Source organism: Buteo buteo, chromosome 8, assembly GCF_964188355.1.
Source record: "Buteo buteo chromosome 8, bButBut1.hap1.1, whole genome shotgun sequence".
NCBI lineage: Eukaryota > Metazoa > Chordata > Aves > Accipitriformes > Accipitridae > Buteo > Buteo buteo.
This window is the reverse complement of record NC_134178.1, coordinates 15,060,982-15,081,058: the sequence shown is the minus strand read 5'-3', so window position 1 is coordinate 15,081,058 and position 20,077 is coordinate 15,060,982. Positions and strand designations below refer to the sequence as shown.

At 42.4% G+C, this 20,077-nt stretch overlaps 1 long non-coding RNA gene across 1 annotated transcript; it reads right to left on the bottom strand.

The window, feature by feature from the left end:
• Window positions 1-2,241: 2,241 nt before the first annotated feature.
• Window positions 2,242-12,492, bottom strand: LOC142034012 (uncharacterized). The gene is made up of 4 exons (XR_012651427.1): window positions 12,364-12,492; window positions 12,152-12,253; window positions 9,323-9,508; window positions 2,242-2,295 (listed from the first exon to the last, which is right to left on the bottom strand). It is a non-coding gene; the product is annotated as an uncharacterized LOC142034012 (long non-coding RNA).
• Window positions 12,493-20,077: the final 7,585 nt, after the last annotated feature.

Genomic DNA, 20,077 nt, shown 5'->3' with positions numbered 1-20,077 from the left:
CAATCTTCATCTCTTTTTGTCTGGCACTGTCTACCTGAGCTGAGAAAGGTGTGCCAGCAACAAGCAGTGCATGTTAATTCATGCCTTTGAACCCCTGTCACACAGTTAGGACTCTTTCATTGTGACATCTTAGTTTTGACCCTTAATAGCACCCTATATTCAGCCAGGAGGATGGTCTGTTTACTGATATTTATTGCTGGAAAAAGTCCAAATGCTTTTATGTGGGCAAAAGTCCTACTTGTTTCGGTGGAAGTTGAGCCAGGGTAAGGAAAGCTGAGGAGGGCTTCAGGCTTTACTCCATTCTCCTGAAGATCAAAAGAGATTATCTGTGGAATGGACAAAGTTTTACCAGATACTGCAAACACCCCGTCTAATTTTAATCAGCCTGAATTCTGCAGTCAGGATACCCCTACATCTAGAAATTCTGTGTGCCATCAATATGTCTGGTGATGGGATCACACCAAATCCTATGTCTGAAGACATCTAATTTGGGAGATTTAGGTTATGGTTTAGATCCAGTTTATAGCTTAAGTGTGTATCCCAATATACAGCAGTCTCTTTGTGTCAGTTTTTCTCATTTTGTGGCTCAAAAAATGTGTTTTGCATAGCAATGTAAAAAATTGTATTGAGTTAGATCAAAGATCCATCCACTCCTGTTGTCTGTCCCAACAGTGCCAATAGCTGAAGTTTAGGAAAGAGAGTAATAATAGAAAAAGTGTATAGCATTGCTTTTCCAGAATACTGTCCCTGCAAGCTGACGATCACAGATTTCTTGACCCTGAAATGTTATCTTAGTGTTTCACCTTAATGACTTTTTCTTTCATTATTTTGTCCAATTACTTTTTGAACCCATGCAAGTGTTTAGTATCAAGTGTCCTGTGGCAGACAGTAAAGCACTCTTTTTTTTCTTAATGCTTTGAACCTGCTGTATCCTAGTTTCATTGTATGCCACTTTCTTCCCATATTAGACAGTCATTACCTATTTAACATCTCTGTGCTGCTCATGACTTTGTAATATAGATGCAACTGTGAGGATAATCCAAAACCATAGAGTTCAGATCTACATGATATCAGGAGATATAAAATGCTTTGGCTTTTCACATTGAAGCTGGATTTCCACCTATTTCCATTTTCCACCATTTTCCATCTATGCAACCTGCAGTTCTCAGCATAATAAAACATAAAAAGCAAGAGTTTTTGGCAAATGGAGGTAAGTTATTTAATGCCTGTTGAGAATCTGTCCCCATATGTTTAATAAATGCTTTCATTCAATAAATGTATACTCAGCTTTAAGAAACATGGAAAACTACAGGTTTTTTGCATGAAGTGCCAAGATAATAATAATCTGGCAAGTAACTGTTTACTCAAAGTAGTAAAAGGCCAGTGAAGCCAAGACTCACTGTTACCAGTATAATAATAATTATCTGCTGGTGACCACCAGTCTTCAGTGAAAATTTCAGGTGTCTCTGGTATTTTTCAATTTTTGCTAAGTGCCCAGTGACTCAGGGTCCAGCTCTCCTGCTCTTTCTCACACTGAGTTTTATCTGATTGCAAATTAGCCTCAAAAGACTTGAGCTGAAGCAAAAAATGACTCATGCTGAGGAACAGCAGCAGAATCTGATCCTGTGTTGCTGGTCTCTAAGTGATTTTTGAGTAGCTGGTACCAAGGCTTTACATACATCTTTAAAATAGTGGAGGTCTGGGTTTATTACCAAATGTTGTTTTAAAAAAGCCTTTTGTTATTTCTATTAGACTTGTTTGTAAAAACTACGTATTCTTAGGCTGAATAGTGCAACTCTTGAAACAAAAAGTAAATGGCAAATTCAGATTTCTGGAATTGTGTAACTTCCACTGAGAAAATAACCCTGAAATCTCACCAGCCACATCTGTGTGTATCACCATTCAATTATTACTGTTTTACTAGACTGCAGGTTATTTTTCCTTACACCTGATGGTCCAGGGGAAAAAAAAGTCCTTACTGACAATCAGTGATATGGGGAAAAAGTTAAATCAATAAAATGAAAAATTATCTGACAATAATTACAGTTGCAAGGCTTGCTTCTGGGCACACCATGAAAGAAATCTGAACTTCAAACCTCTGTTATTATACCTCTCGATTTCAGCTGTAGAGCAATCCACTTTGGTCCTGGGAGTACCAGATGCCAAAATCACTTTTTGGGGAAAAAAATACACTAAAAATATGCTAAAAGCAAAAATTCAAGAAGGATGTTGCTTAAGTAGGTTTTCATTACCATGGAGCTCATTCACAGAGAGGAACTTCAGAGAGAGGGACACCTGCGAGAGAGTAAAACAAATTTCTTACCCCCGGCTGCCTTCAGGACGCAAACCCAGAGACTCATACACAGAAAGTGTTATACTTGCTGCCGGTATAAATCAGAATAGATCAACAAAATGGCACCATTTTTAACCAGCTAAACAAAATGAACATGTGCTTGAGGATGAGGAGACCAAAATTTAAGCAAGGCTTGTGTCATCGTAGCAGGCACCACCACTTGTAAGCTGTTGAGTGCCTGCTGAGATTGATGGGAGTCGGGGGCATCAGGCACTTTCTGGGTCCTAAAGGAGAGGCCACTATGCTAGGGCCTTTCTTTCTTTCCCTCTCTGAGCAGATAAGAAAAATTACCATCGACTCTCCAGGAGCAAACAGCTCGGCAAAGCCTGGGGAGAGCCGAGACTTGGTTTTGCCTCCTAGCTGGGACCCCCAGCTCCACACGCTGGAGACCCGGCTGCAAATCCGTCCGTCACTGTCAGCAGCACGGGAGACCTCTCACCCGCAGGATGGGGCATGCAGAATCCATAATGGCTCACTGAGTGACATGCAACTTGTAGCTCACTTCCAGGTCCTCGGGCAAGTGGTAGTAGGTCAGTAAAAGCTTTTACTATTGTTTGTTTGGTAATATAAAGTCTTCAATCTCATTCGTTTTAAAAATTATATTGTCAGGTGAGCAGAAATAGGTTTTGATAGCTGCCGTGTGGAAAATGGCATACTAAATGGATGCTAGCTGATGTTTCAGGGGGGCCTTGCGGTGAAAAGGAAAGGCTGTGTAGGTCAGGCTGGGCACACGGGGTGTGTGAACACAGAGGTACATGCCTGCTCCCCCAGGGCAAGGAGAACTGAGGCACATTTGCTGTAGGGGAGGCTTTCTGTATTCACCCCAGGGAATGCAATAATATTTACTTGCTACCTGTCTACAGCCTTTCCTTGATCTCAGATTTACAGAACAAGGTAGACAGTATGACCCACGTCACACAAAAGGAGAATTGGGGCTACAGGGGTATTTGGTCACACAGCAGATTGGGAGGAGTGCTTGGAACAGATTCCCACGTTTCCTGTTTCCTGCGGAGAAAACTTCTCCAGACAGAGCTGAGTTCCCTTCTAAAGGCATGAATTTAAACCCAAATCTTCTTGGCCCCACCCTAGCAGCAAGTCTTCAGGACAGGCTCCGTGATGTGGTCTCAAATATCAGCAAAGTGAGCAAATATGAGGAAAGCAAGGCTTTGTACTGTGACAGTGGCTGCCCGTTGCATTCTGAGACTGTGCGGCTGCATCTTTCACTATCTGGGAAGCCTACCAAAAGAGAATTACAGTAATTGAAAAATGTGGCCAAGAGAGCAAGCACTGCTCTTGCAGGATAATTGCAAAGTAAATAAGGGTGCATACAGCATTTGCAAATTTTACAGACATGAAAAAAAATGGAGAACAAAACCACTCTTATGACCCATTCAATAAACATCTTTCCAGCAAGAGCTCAGAATTGAAAATAACCAAGTTAATAATACTTGAACTAACATTTCCAAATTGCATTCTCTTCTAATACACACAACACAGATATGTACTAATCACCTACTCACTTGTGTTTAGTCTACATTACCTGTCTTTTCAACATGGCAGGTCTTCTGAACCCAGAAAGGGATATCATTTGAATCTCCAGCACAAGAGCTCAGTGTTGTTGGAGATAAGATATACCATATTTCGTATGGTCTGAGTGAAAGGCGTTACAAAATACTCTGAAATGCCAGAAATAGGCCAGATTTCAAATCCATCACTACTGCCTTGCAGTGACTCTCAACTGTCTGAGTAATGACTGTTTCCAAAAGTGTCAAAACCCATGTAAGGCTCATTTCAGAGAAAAACTGCCAAAACCAATTTGCAGTCAACAATTTGAAAAGCCGCTGAAATGTGCTGCATTATCAAGGATCCATGACATGCAGCCTGCAGCAGCTGGCAGCACCGCAGCAGCAAGCAAGAGATCGACTCCGGCACTAGAAGAAAATGAGCTGGTGGGAGTGACTCCGTCCAGAGAAACAGGTGCCTTTTCCAGAATGGGGCAATCTGACTCCAGGGGCTGACCGCATAACCCATTTCAGAGCTCTCACAAGAAATAGTCAGGCAAAGCAGTTCCTATGCCTCTTGATTTTCTCCCAGACCTTTAGCTGAGAGATTTTTCAGAGTCTCATCACCCTCCTCCCATTTGTTGGTTGTGTCAGACCATGAGCCAGGACAACAAGACCCCATGAATTATGGGCCATCACTATCCCAGCAGCCTTCATCCCCCCCCTTTCCCATGCCCTGGCAACTTTTTTCCTAGCTGTCTGCAGTCTGAAGATGGTTGAAAACCGGATACAAAGAACTCTCTTCTGGAGAATAACTGGGAGAAAGCAATTGGGGATAGCAAAAATGGAGAAACCAACAGATCTGCAAGAGCTGTGGTTTCATCTCTGTTGGAAGGACTGTCCTCCTGCAGCTAAGATGGATGTGGACCTAAGATTCCCATTGCTCTTTCTGTTTCAGGAAACCAAAATAACAACAGGAACACCTAATTTCATCTGAAACTAGCCAGGAAATTGTGCCCCTCATATTCGGATGTGTAACTTGGCTGAGCAAATTATGCTTTCATCACCTTCAAGTTAGACTATTGCAAGCAATACGTTCTCAAACTGGAGTTAACCACAAAAAGGCACTCAGAACCCGTAACTGGTTCATGAGACTTGTCTCCTGAGTCAGACATGCCAAAGAAAGCACTTCACACCAGTGCTCTGCACTCCCTCTGGACTCCTGGTCCAGTTAAACAACTGGCTTCAACGATCTTGTCTTTCAGCTGTAAAATCTTGAAATGGCCCAGGCATGGCTCACAGTCCATCTTTCTTCCTTCTTCCTCTTGCAATGATCAGTAGGGACATCAGTTAACATTTTCCAGAGCACCAGAAGAGACTTAGGAGCCTTTATCTTTTTAAATTGCAGTGGTTTGAGCTCCTACATCTCTTGGATATTTTTGAAAATTTTATACGTGCAAGGAGTCTGGGAGTCTAAAGTGCACAGATCTTACATGCAGGGAAGAGGCGTTCCCAATTGCTGAGCCCAACTTCAAAAAGGAATGTGGTTTAACTGAAAGCAAGAACTTGGTATCCCATGTCCCCGTGATGTACTTGGCATCAGAAACCAGGTGATAGGCACTTTCTCTGAGAAGATAAAAAGTAATTGAAACCTCCCCCATCCTCCTAAAGCTCAGACAAGGTGACAGGTTGTTGACTAGATTCTCCCTGGAGCTGACTCATAGCCCCACTGTGGAGGGTTCAGTAGTTTACTTGGCTTCTCTGCTTCATGCCGAGAAAAAAAAACAAAAAGTCCTTTGTGTGTGGAAGTACCCAGAAGACAGGGGGTAACTTTTTCCAAAACAGTTAAGTACTGTAGGAGCTACATCCTTTCCATAATAGTCCATACCACAGTATTCAGCAGAAATATTCACAATGTGCCTCTCACTGTATATTTAAGCAGCAAATATTCCATAAAAACTCCAGTACACACAGGAAACTCTATTCTTGTTTTGCTTAAATTCAAGCTTTTTTTTTTTTTTTTTTCCTTTTCAATTATCTGGAGATTCGACTGAAGGAGTTGTGGATGAACACATAGAGATACACAACTCCTCGTATTGAGAAGCGATGAAAAGAAAATAAGGCTCCTTGTAGGTGAGGACTGTAGAACTCAGATATGAAGCAAACAGTGCTGGGATAAGGAATAATGAAAGCTACTGTATGTGAGTGAAAAGGGAACGTGATAGGACATAGCGAGCCCTTGACACAAGGGAAGAGGATGAAGTTCCTGAAGCAGAGAGGTGGAGAAGGGAGAAGTGCAGCAATAGAGGGAATGGAGGGCAAGAGCTCAAGAAGTGTGAAACCCATTTGGCCTGCAAAGATGTTCTCCCTCTCCCCCAGTTCCTTTTTGTAGTTGTTCCCCATGACTCATACGTCTCTTTTTGCCTCTCTATCAGGGCCTTTTCCTCATATAACTTGCTGAATTTGAAACATCTTGAAAACCAACAGAGCCAAAAGTATCACCATTGCCATAGCTCAAACTAAGTAGAGAAAAATGTGAAGGACAGACTTCAAAATCAACACAATACATTTCCAGGGTTCCTATCAGAAAGGTGTTTTGATTAGGCACTAGTATGAACCTGAAAAACAGGGTTTTACCATCCTGCAAAATGGCAAGGAAGAAATAGTAAGTGCTAATCTCTCTTAGATAAGACTGGTGTGATAGAAAAGATCAAATCCAGCATATTTCTTCTGCTGTATAACTGTTGTCTTCTGATTTTACACTGTACCTTTCTTAACAACTTGTTCAAAAAACCTTTCAAGAATCTTCTAAGAAGTGGTTTGGATCTAAGCAATTCATTTGTTTTGAGAGTCAAGTCTTCTTGTCTTACTTATGTGAATAGTCAAAGGGACCCACCCTGCAGTCCAAGAAAGCAGTTTTACTCTTTAATGTAAGCCCTGTGACTGACTGAATTGATCTTCATGGCCTACACTGCATGTTGTCATGTTCCACGTTTGTCCTAAACCCATCTTTTGCTGTCCATTCAAAAAACTCATTTTAATTCAATGAGGAGCAGACAAAATTTCTTCTACCACATTTATTGTTTCTGACTGATACTTCACTATACAAACAGCAAACTGAAACTAGTACAGTAACGTACCAAAAGCTGGGACCTTCTGGGTTAGTTTCCCATCAAGGAGTGCACATTGATGTTCCAGAGGTGAGCAGAGCTGCCTTACAAGCAGTTGACCCACGTTCAGTTCCCAGCTGGTGGAAACTCATGGTATCTTTCTTGCAGTTACTCCGTGACTAGTTTGGCTTTCTTCAGGGGATGTGATGGTGGTGGGAGGGGAACAAGGAGGGCATCCAGTGGCACAGAACCTGTGTATTTTCTTTCTACAGCTTGTTTCGTATAAGCTGTAAACTTCATTTTGTGACTAGAAATGGTTACAAATAGATTACAGGCAATTCTGTTGTACTATATTCAGCCCAAATACCAAGTTAGGATCTGCCCAACATTTAACTCAAGAGACTGAGGCAGAAGACATGACCCCTTGCTTTTTGAAAGAGCTCTCCCAAAGGACAACTATATCACCAAACAAACAACTGCAGAGCTTTTCTTTAAAGACAGTGCAGAGCTGGTACACTAAGCCAAAACTAAGTGAAACAGCAGCATGTGGTGAATTCTCCAATAAAAATGCTGCTCACTCTGAAGATGGGCAGAATCTCACCTGGTGAGAATAGGTGCAAATCCTGTTGCTTCATAATGAACATCACTTTGAATGCAATGACCAGAAAAGATTATTACAGTTATAAGAAATGCCTCACTGCCGACAAAACAAAAATGCTAAGCGTAAGGCTGGGATAGGCACAGCACACCACTGCACGTGTCTAAGGACCATGGCACAAACTGGAGTCTGCTGGACACACACCAGTTGGGGGTAATAGAATTGGACTGTTTCCAGCGAGATTCCAGCAGCAGCTTTTTCATATAGTCCATCCTTGCTGAAGCCAATGGGAAAGGTACTATTGCCTTCAGCATCTAATTTTCTTGTTCAGAACAATTTTGGAAAGCTCCACTTCTCAATGACTGGCATTTGCATGGCATCCAAAAACAAGCCATAGGAAAGAGCACTGGGCAATTTGCTATGAGGTCTGCCTCTCTGTCTGGCTTAAAGGATAGCAAAAGGATAATGTTCCAGCAGAAGAATATTTAACATCATTCTGGGTTTTGCATGACTAAGAGCAATGCTTTTTTGGTTGTTGAGTATTGCAAATGGAGGCTTCGAGCCAGTTCTTTACAAACAGCTTATTCCATCAGCATGGTGCTTGTAAGTAGTGCTAATAAGGGAATGTCTACAAGAATGCTGGGATTGAATTCATGTCTTCAAACACTGTAAGTGGATCCTCCTATATAATAAGGGCTTTTACAAATCACCTTCTTCCTCTTGGGAAAAGGAGGAATATGAGAAACCCCTTAACTACCACCACTACTAAGCACACACTTCAGTTTGCTTTCCAACAGGAAAGGATTTAAGGATCTGCCTTTTCTTTTGCACAAATTAATTATCGCCTCTTTTATCTTTAAGCAAACTTAGAATAGAGCCAAGGAGAACTACAAAAATATTGCACTACAAAGGCAATATTGACATAATTTTTAAAGCTGTAAAAGTCAAGCAATATGGAATGAAGGTTGAAAAGCTGTCTTTACCTCATCAGTCAGCCACAGGGATTTACAGCAGCACCTACTGCCTGCAAAAGGAGGGGTGGGGAATAATAGCTCTCACTCAGGCTCATGATGTGTTATATTTTGGGAGGTGAACAGAAATAGTGATTTCAGTTTTATTTCCCCTTACTTTCTTCTGACACTAACAGTGAAAGGGATTAAAGTCTTCTGTGCAAGATGTAACTGGTACAAGTCTTTTTCCTCTTGCACCCTTTATCCAGGTATGTAGCGATAGCCAGTTAAATTAGTTAGCATTATCTTTGTGAATAACATTAACCACACACATTTTGAATCACATATATTGATTTTATGTGTGTGCATAAGTAAGTACAGTGAAGAACAAATGTTCTGCTGCTTCAAAATTTAGCACAATCTTGAAAATTTGATACCAAACAGAAAACATCAAGTTTTGCAGCAGGTGTTTTTAGCCCACACCAAGAATTTCAATAGTTAAATATTGCAGGAATATTAGGTGCAGCATGGGAGACACCAGAAATCAAGTTCAAATGTTATTAATTTTGTTACAGACCTTATACCCTTCAAAGGTTTAAGGTCAAGGCTACAAGCAGGAAAAGAGAGGTGCCTGACCTGTTTGAGTTGCTAAGCTGGAAAGGACAGTCCCCAGCTCTGCCTCACTGGGAATTGAAATGCAGAAGAGAGTGGGGAGAAGCAGGTTGAGACTTAGTCTTTCTGCATTTGGGGGAGGGAGGGTTAGCAGATGGAGAGTGTCGCACATGTGAAAAATTACACAATTTACTTACTTCTCCTTGTAAGGGCTCTGATTAAAGCAGGACTTTTGAAGTTCCCCAGTCTTCCAGCTGTGGCTGCCTTAGCTGAGTGTAGCCAAGCTGCTTTGTAGCTGGAGTGAAAGCTCATGTGAGTATGGTTTTCGTTCTCAGGTCCTTTTATGCTGGATAATGTTTGCTTTTTGTTCTTCCCAGAAGAACCTGAAACAGAAAAGATTTTTCTCTGCTCTGCCCAAAAGCTCATGTCTTTTGGGGCAATTAAGCAAGTTAAGTCCAAGGAAATTTGGGGGCAGGGTGTTGTACGTAGTAACCTGTGGTACTTTTGTTTCTTAGGAAGCTGAGGGTCTTTTGAGTAACTGATGTATGAGTTGGCACCTACGTTCAGAACCCGTCTCCCTTTGAATATCCTGTACGGCTCTAGGTGGGCTCCTGTGAAGCTGGATTTCTGCACCCCTCACAACTCCCTGTCTCCCAGGATGGTCCCAGCCCTGACATTACAGAGGACACCTGGCCTGTAACAGGGTAAGCCACAAGTATTTGTATTTTAGTAAGAAGTGGGCCAAAAAAACCTTGTTTCCTGTGCAGCAGTGAGCATCCCTGTGGTGTCTCTGGGCTGTTTAGTAAATGCAGTTCTGCTGCTGCCTTTCTTACCTTGGAAGCATTCGTAGGGACAGTTTTCTCTGCCTAGCTGCTTATTTTCAGAAAATGCTTAGGAACCTAATATCTCAGAAGCTTCTGCTCTCTCAAGTCTGGTTGAAGTTGGCTGATAAATTCAGAATTATTGTGGAGGAAGTGGATAAGCAAAATGACGGTGTAACCCTCAGGGGAACAAACCTTCAGTGTGTATTTCAAACACAGTCCCGATTGCTCTGTGTTACTATATGGGAGAAGTAACATCCAGGTCATAGGTTTATACTGAACAACGATCTAACAGACAATGATTGTAACAGACAAATGCAGCCTTATTGATGACATTTGCTATTTCAATCATATAATTATGTATACGACTCAGGAACTGAGATGCCGTTGTGTACGGATTTTCTTTAAGTATTGAGGACTTTCCTTGTAAAGGAAGTTCAGTTATTACTTTAAAAAGAAATATAGCCTGAGTACGGAGGAGAGGCTTGGTGATCTCTCAGAGGCTTACTTTTGTATTGTGTTTACCTCTAATATAAAATTGTTAACATATTCTCTCCCTCCCATGGAAGCATAATAGCAATATTAAAACCAGTTTTACAGTTTTCATCCTGTATCTAAATCCCCCCTCATCCTGCTTGCTTCTTATAAGAGACTTTTTGCCTGACTTTTTATACAGTATACATTACTACCCTCTAGCTCTCTCTCACAAATAAACATCCCACACCTGTGACTGGAATTTCATCTGGGCAGGAAAAATGGAAACTTCTCCTAATGGAGAAGGGTTTGTGCATGTCTCGCTGTGCCACCACTGCTCTGAGGTGCATTGCTGCATGAATGCAAGCAGTGAGCTGGGCAATCTGCACCAGCAAGATGTTATGTTGAACAGACTGCACTGGCAGAGAGCTAGGAAAATAATGGGATGGGGTTCAGGTTACTGCATCAGCACTTCTCTCAAGCAAAAATGTAGGCCACTGGATCTTAATAAGGTAGATGTCCCTTTTCCCCTTTACTGGCTTCTGTAATAACTGTAGAAAGGTAGGCAGTTTTTTTGTGGCTCGAGAGTGTGAATTTTATATCCCCAGTTCTTGAGTTCCCTTGCTAATTACAGCTCACTTCATCACTGTATATTGGAAAGGTAAGTTTTACCCTAACAGTTAAATGAGAGTAGGAAAAACTATCACAGGAGAAGCACAGACCAAAACTACAGAAGTAGCAGACTCATAGCACCTGCTTCTGCACTCTGTGAATTAATAAGTTCTTGGGCTTTATTACAGGCTGGCTCTGTTTAGGTTAGTGCTTGGGAAAGATTTGTTCAATATGTATTCAGAAGAAGTGTGTGAACCATTTTTCTGGCTCCTTTCAAATGGTTTCTGCGAGTCAGAACTGTCTGCACACATTCAAAAGCTAGGAAGGCTCCATGGCCCTTTAGCAATGTATGATGTGAGGTGAACAAGAAAATACTCTCCAAAACCTGAAGTTTGTACAGAAATAATGTAAATACTACGTGACAATTACTGCAAAATGAAACTTTGCACATCTGTGCAGCTTTAGCCTGATTTTCATTTTGATGTAGAGGACAGTGTGCTTTATTTTTTCGTTCTTTAAAAAGTCTAAGCCTTTTACAGCTGGACTTAAAATTCAGTGTAAACTTCTGATGTTGACTTCTGCAGTCATGGAAGGGAAGCTGTTTAGAAGCAATCAGTAACGTATCAAAAAATTTCATCTGCTAGTGCTATTTAGTCACAAACAACAGGAACAACAACAAACAGTTAAAACAACCCTCTGTGTTCATAGCAGGCTAGAATAGACTCTGGTTTTCCTTAGGTGAAAATAAAACATCCTAAAGTCACTCTCCTCCCCCTCCCTGAAGTCTCATACCTTCTAAAAACATGATGTTGCCCCAACTTTGTTCCCACTTATTAACAACGTGGGGGGAGAGGAATCTTCATATGGCACAGTACTAAATAAACATACTACGCTTATAAACACAATTGGTGCAGGAGCTGGAATTTTTCAAAACCCTGGCTGATTAAAAAAGTTTTGGCAGATACATAGGTTAAGCTTACGTATTTCATTCTACAAATAATCAGCTTTACATGCCTTGCTTAGGAAAATACAACAAGCAGGCTTTGTTATTCATTCCCTCTCATCCGCGTATTTAATAGGAAAGACAAGAAGTGCCTGTTTCCCACCGCAGTGACTTACGCTCTCTGTACAGCTCTCTGACATCCCAGCAACTTGCCTCTACGTGCTTCAGAAACACCAGCACAGAAGCTTGTGGTGATAATCCCTGGTGGGCTACAAGTGCTAAAGGGTAACACCATCACACACTTGATTAGAGCTGAGCCGTACCGCGTCGCGAAGGGAAACGGTATACCCGCTGCTGGGAAGCCACAGGCAGTGAGTGACATGCTCACCCAGTAGGGCTGTCCTGCTGCATGCTAAGTGAAGAGCTGATCTGCTTTCTGCATCAGCTGATTTCCTCCAGGCTTCCCTCATATTGTCTGACATGGATAACTAGGAGATGCTGCGGAGGACAAGCCCAATAACTACCAGAGGACAGTGCTCAAGGAGACCTTGAGAGCAGGAATTAGAAAACACATCTTCCCACTTACAAATGCTGCAGGCAGATCCTTTGCTTAGGAGGAGTCTTGTGTCAGTAACCAGCTGGTAGTACATGACCCAAGCTGTCTAAATTTGTCATGGGAGGAGAGGTGTCAGAAAACAGTGCGTGCCTAACTGTTTGGTGGAGGATGCAATGCTGGAATGGGAGCATCAAGTTCAGCTGACTATTTACAGTCTCCTGGAGACAAGGAGCCTGTGAGTTTTGGAGCGGTGGTCACTGAGATGGAGATGGCAGTGCAGCTGGGCATGACTGGCTAATATGGGGTCCCTTCAGTCTACTATACATCATTAACTCCCTTTTTTACCTACAGCAGCATGCTTTCAGTGTGAGTTCAGCCTTCAGTGTCAGACCAGAATGGGTAATCGGTTTTGCTAGCCCACTCCCCCTCAAACCCAAAACCAGAGCCCCTGGTCTTGTGAACTTGGAGGGACGTAGCTAAACTAAGGAAGAAAGTCATATTAGGAGTATGTAACTGAAAGTATTTTACCTCTAGTGTTCTTTGTCCCTTTCTCTTGCTACATTCCTCTACAGGGAGCTACTTCCCTTTGCAGGAAGGTGTCTTGTGTTGGCTATAGCCTTTGCAGTTGTCTTTTCCCTCTCAGACCCCAAAAGGGGACTTGTCAACTGCACCTGGAAAGTAAGTGGGAACTGTGGCCAAAATAGAGCTGGGGCAAGGAAGAGGATCATCTTTCTCTGTGCTAATGCCAGAGCTGTTTCAGAAATAGTACACCCTGGCCAAGTATAAATATTCTTCTCCAGACCCTCCATTTGTCTTGGTCTTCTGAGAGCTGGACGTGATGGGGATGGAGTGGGAGGAGGATAAAAGGCTGCAAAATAATTTGGTGGTATAGGGCAATTTTCCTCCCTTTGAGAGCTGCTTCTGCAGAAATCTGCAGTGAAGGTCAATCCCACATCGGCACTTAGGAAACACTATGGGTCTAGTGATGAATGTCCTTGAGGAATAAAGGTTTTCTTTTCTTCTAACCCCTAATTCTTAAATAGGTACTCTCAATGGGAGAAGACAAAATGGTCTGTGTTGTTGGATTGGACCATGGTAAACGTAACAGCTCCCAACCCAAAAAGCGTTGGAAGGCTCTCAGGAGCTATGGTTCCTTGTAGACATGGTTAACAAATCCCGTCTCAGAAAACACTTTATCCCCTCGAAAAAATGAAAACTACACTTTCCCTTCCCACATGGAATACCTTGCAACTTCTGCTCATTGGGGCTTGGAAGGCAAACTGGTGAGGAGGGAAATGCAATGAGAATTTCTTTTGGCCCCAAACCCATGTGAAGTTGGGCATCTATCTGCCTGATGGTTGAAAACGAGTGGCCTGTATAACGATGCTTTTTTTTTTTTTTTTTTTTTTTTTTTTTTTGAGTGTTGCAAACTCAGACGTCAACCCGGTACTTTCCCAAACCCCCACTAGATGTCAGTGTGCTCTGCCGGTTCGAGTGCCCCCGCTCCCGCCGTCCAGCCCGCCGCCGCCTGCCCCTCTCCGGGCCCGCACCGGCAGCGACCCCGGGCGCCGCTCACCGCCACCGCCACCGCCACCGCCACCGCCACCGGGACCGGGACCGGGACCGGGCCGCCCCCGGCGGCGGGGCGATGCCCCAGAGCTGAGCTCTCCGGCCGCGAAGCTCCTCCGATTTTCAAGGAAAGAAACTTGGGCGGTCGATGCGTTCGCGCCTTCGGGAATCCGGCCGGAGCCGTCGGGTGGACGCGTAAGGGCTTGGCGATGCCTTTGGCTGGTTGAGTCTCGTAGATGCGCACTCCTTCCTAAAGAAAATGGGGTTGAAATGTTAAATTGCCTTGGGCATATTGCAGACATCAGTATCAGAACTGGAAACTTGCTTGTTTACCGCCAGGTCGCATCATCGTGAAGCATTTATTAAATGACTTATCCAATATCCTTCTTGAACACGAGGCTATAAATTTTCACTCTGCTTTGTGAATGCTGTCACCAGGAAAGATCCTTTAGGAAGTGCCAAGTCTGCAAAAGGCAGATCTTTGCATTAGCCATTAAGCTCCCCTATCCTTGCCTCCCTGGAAAGGTCATAGATGTTTCAGCCTGATGCGTTTGGTGCAAATCATTCCAAAGAGAGGAACCGGCCCAACATTGAATCCAGATGTGGGTTCAGAGTCACCCAGCCTCTCCGTCCGTGCTCACAGCTGTTGGAGCTTTCCTGATCCCATGTTCTGGGCCTATCTCGATCACAGACGTTACACTCTTGATTTATTTTTTAAAAATAAAAAAAAATCCTACTGCCACTACATCATCAAGTCTTGGCAGATTTATAAAAATCTACTTGTTATACTGTTTCAAGGCACTGTGTCTTGCAAAGAATATTAATATTCCTGAGGTTTGGTATTTAAGAAAAAAATCTGGGACAAACCGTTCTAGGCAATGAGGCAAGAGAGAATGCCTCCTTCAGATGTTTGATATACAGCAAATTTTGGCAGAACCTTCACAAAGCCTGAACAAGTAGGTCAGGTATTTGAGCATTTATCTATTTTATTTATTCTGTGATGGATGTACAGGGTTAGCATGAGATTTTTTTTTAAGGGAAGCACGGTGCTGTTCAATGTAAAGCGGATTAGAGGATGTAAATTAAAACTGAAATGCAGCAGGGAACCCAGCAACAGCTCTGACTAGGGTAAGCCAGATATCCACCCTATTGATCTCATCATTACATAAAACAATACTAGGAAAAATCTCTTAGCTGACTAGTCTTACTGAACTGTGCAAGAGTGTCCCCAAGGTGCTGCACTAGGTCTCACTGCCTGACTCACTGAGTAGTGCATCGGACAAACCACTAGCAAACTTGGGGAACAGTTCTGGGTTGGCAGAGGATGGACGAGATGATCTAACAGTCTTTTTTTTTTTTTTTTTTATGTCTCTAAATTTGGATTTAAAAGCTTTCTGTTTCAGCAAACAGCAGAGGTAAATTACCAACTATTTCTAGAAATATACAGTTTACTGTACGCTGAAACATATAGGACAATAGGAAAGAATAATTCCTTAACATATATCATTAAAACTTGTTCCTTCCATGAGGCATAGAAACCTTCTTCTGCCCATCATAATACTGATATGCTCATTTTTTTTTGAAACCCTTTGTACACGTGTGTTACTAGCCACAGCAATGCACAGCCATATTGCTGTACAATTAATACAATACAATAATATTTCTTGTTCCTAGTGTTGCTGTGCCATGATTTTCCTTTGGGAGGATTTTCAAGCAAGGGAATCTTATGAACTATGTAGGCTACAGATGTTGACATACAGTGTCTGTAAAACAGCAGATATTGGAATAATTATGAATAATTATAACAATAAATCATAATTGTTAGTAAGGTCAAGAATGGACAAAGTCAAGTGGGAGAAAGCATAGTAGTATTTTTCACTGTGTGAAAGGACTAATACTTTTGTGACCCAAGGCAAATTGCCTGCTCGGACTCACTAAACCCTGGTAAGTGATGATAGCATTGAGCCCCAAGCTCAGCCGACTTCTCATGAATTGCCCTTGGGTTGCTGCCAAAATGAAATTTTCTGCTTCTGAAAACCAATTCCAGCTATTGCCAAGAATGGAGGTTGAAATGGAGAATGGAGGAATTTCACAGCCCTGTGAAGTGCCAAGTCAGCCAGTGATGGAGCTGCTCAGGAAAGCTACTAGAGGGCAGTGGCTCTTGTAATGGCTGAAGCACAAAAAATGTGGATTCTGGGTTTGAAGAAACTTTATTAGAAACAATTTGGCCTGCATCTTTGACTGGACGACTTGCTAGAGGAAGCGTTCTCCTGGAGGAACTTAGATGTTGCAAGAGAGCAGTATGCTCCCATTATACATTCAGTTTATTTGTTTTGAATCTTAATGATAGCCCAGAAAAATCGAAATCAGCTGAAACCAAGAGGTTTGCAGTGGGATCCATTGCCTGAGGACAATGGCTGGGACAGAGGGCTATTCCTCCTTACCTGGTAGGCTTGCCAGGGAGCTCCAGTTGAGTGCTTTCTCTGTCACTGTGCCACCTGTGCCTGTGGAATTTGGGAAGGGAGAGGGTACATGCACATGGAAACAGCTGCTCTTAAAAATCTCTGAAGTAATTGTGTATGGGAGAGACATATAATACGTTGAATGCCATCAGCAGGGAAGAAGTGAGAAATGGAGCAGATCTCGCCCATAAGCTCCCTACTCATGTTCTCAGATGTTCATCCAGGATCTAACTCCCTGTAAGGAGCTAAGAGATCTTTACTTCCCCCAGGTTTTCCACCCTCTGGTTTGAAGTAATTTACTTTAAAATGGACAGCTGATGAATCATGACTAACCTCACCTTATGCTCTCCCTGAAATGCTCCTTGGAACGACCATGTTGCACTTAGAAAGGACACGTTTGACAAGCCTTGTGCAGCACCCTATTTTAATCTGCTCTTGTCAACCACCACTTCAGTTATTCAAGAAGATTTAAAAAAAATCTTTGTTTACGTGAATCCCAGGTGAAGAAATGCAATCTCTCACATGTGTACAGAAAAATGGGAGGGAGGGCCTTTTTTGGTTTTGTTTGAGTTTTTAATGCTGTATCCAGATATAAAGCAGGCGAGCTCAGTGAGGTTTGTAGCAGATCAGTTAATGAGGAATAGAAATGGCTGAGACATCTCTGTTGCTTTAAAACAGCCAAATAATCTTCACAGATGTCTGTTGATTGAGGTAAAATTTTTAAAACTCATTCCAAATCCTTTTTTTTTTTCTACTAGCTCCAGGCATTACTTGCAAATGATCTCCTAATGTCACCTCTGACCTGCATTTTATCAAGTTATTAATAGTGAGCTACTTTTAGTTAGGTAAAAGAAAAGGGTCTTGTGACAGAGAAAACAAAAGGAAAAAATGCCATTCTGCTAGTTAGGTGAATTTTTCTATAATACCAGCTAATGTGTGAACTTTTATGTCCTTTCAGATCCCTGGTTTGTTGCAGACTTGCTCATCTTCCCCAATAAACAGTATTTAACCTTTTGTAGAACTCCTTTGGGGTATTGCTTAAGCTCTTATATTCCACATATATGTAATAAACTCTGAACGCTTTGCTACGAGATATATTTGTTGCAAAAATGGATTTTTATAATATACCATTAGTGGCCTGTGACCACAGCTGTCTTTGGTCATGCTGCATTGTCACCACCATATGGGTGACAGTAGTCAAGTAGTTGAGCTGGTCAGATGCTTTGAATAAACTTTTGAAATTAGAAAGGTTGAGGTCTTCCAAAGAAGAACAGGAAAACCTCGCCCAGGTTTTTCCCCAGAACATTTATTTATTTATTGGTAACAGAGATGGAGAGGGAGAACATCAAACCTTCCATCAACATTTCCACAAAGGGAGTGAGTGGTAGAGGTCCTTTTCCACCTGCGAAGTGCCAAAGTCGCTCTGATTCTGCAATCTCTCCTTCTGCTCTTACTCTTGCAGAATAAGGAGCGCTGTCTTTGCAGTACAGTCTTCTCCTTGCTTGCGGTTTGTGTAAAGTGGTTCCTTGTGGTTTGGGGGCTGGAAACAGCATCAGAAGGGAGTGGGGCAAAGCAGCTGCCGGGGCCTCAGCGACACGCAGTCCTGCGGAGGGTCCTGCGAGGCAGCTGCTGGGGAGCACGGACGGTAGCTGCTTCGCATCTGGGAGAGTGGGTGCTTGTCAGGAGGATGGCCAGAAACCAGGAGAGTGGCACAAGGAGGTGACTTTTCATTCAGAAGACTACTGGCATGAAGCATCTCACTGACTTAGTTTGCCCAGCCCTTTTGCCCAATCTCATATGCTTCAAGCATTTACTGCTCTGGGAGGTAAATATTGCTTGATATTTCTTCTGGTTTTACCTGCCTGCGCTTGTTCTCCATAGGCTCTTTTTCCTCAGGGACAAGTTAGAGTTGTACATGGACATCTCTCCACCCAGTTATCACATTCCTATTAGGTACAACTCCTAAAATGGTTTTCACATTGTGTTTAGACTGTGTGCCATCGTGGAGTGCCTGGCACCCTAACTTAATCCAGTGACCTGGCCGCACTGCACCTCAGCTCTCCTTTGGCTGACATAGCCAGGTTTTCTTCTAGAAGTGGGGTGTGGGGCAAGCTGACGTATACGTTGGACTCACCTGATTCTGGGTGGTGTAAAAGCCTAGCCAAGAAGCTCCCTGGACTCAGAAGTTAGGAGCAATCCCAAGTCCTGCAGCTGAGAAACAGCTCACGTGGCTCAGTTCAAAACCTGTTCTCAGCTGCATGGCCTGTTTCCCTGTGCTTGTACAGTGCACCAACAATTCTCTCTAAAAGACCTTGTGTGAAAGAGGTCGATTTTTTTGTCTTAGCAACAGCCTGAAGTGAAGGACTTCACGAAAAATGCTTCATTTTAAAGAAAAATCCATCTTCTTTTCCTAATCAGAGCAGAGCATCAATCTTAAAAATCGGCTTGGATGAGAATATCTGAATGTTGGCTTTGCTATAGAACATAATTTCTTAAAAAATGGCACTTTGAAGAACAGGGAGGAATATAATTTGCAGCTAAACTGAACAATATGCTAATAGTGACAATTATGAGTTCTGGAATGCAACGCAGGTTTACAGACTGTGGTACATATTTAGTCATGTGGTAACTAAGTCACTGATTTCCTGCCTCCACAAGAGGTAGCAAACTGACTAGTAGCTAATTATTAGCAAAATGGCTTTTATATCAACAGGAGTTGCCTCAGGGTATCAAAACTAGGAAGAAATCTGTAGGTGAAGATCTTATATTTTTTTTTAATAATTTAATCTCCTTGCAGGTTACTTGAAAAGTAAAACCAAGAGCTTCTGATTTACTTTCTGAATAGTACCCAGTCAATAAAGTATATTACCAGTCCCAGAAGTCAATATGCCTGTTAAGGTTGGCACTGCCTGTTAAATACTCAACCAGTCAAGCTGTATGACCCAGAAATATGAGAGAATAAAGTTGGCACTGGTCTCAATTTCAGTTCTAAGAATTGCAGCTCTACGGTCTTTATATTATCTTAACAGATACCAATCTGGTTACAGTTTGTGATCAGGATTATGCAGAAGTCTCCTCAGTGAGTAATTTCTGAGGAAAAAATTCAGTTCTTGTCTGAGTTATTCTTAAGGGTTATTGAGTAATTTTGAAATGTAGTGCCAGCTTTATCATCAGACTAATCTTCCACAAAGGGATGTAGAGACATGTGAAAGTGTAATGCTGCAATCATTGCATTGCCATGTCTAAAATTGATAGTTACTTGTCCATTTTCTGTGGATCTTGTACAGAATCTTGCCGGTCATATCGCTTTGTTATTGAGGACAAGCCTACGCAGCATGGCTAAAGATTGCTGAGGATGAAAGAAGCAAGGGAGCAAAAGTAGCTGCAGAATCAGTCCTGCTGACTAGCAGGGTCTAATTCCTGCTTTTCAGCAGTTTATATGCCAATGGAGGAGGAGTCGCAAAAAGAAAACACATCTCGGAGGTATAGCCAATAATCCTCACATTACATGCTGA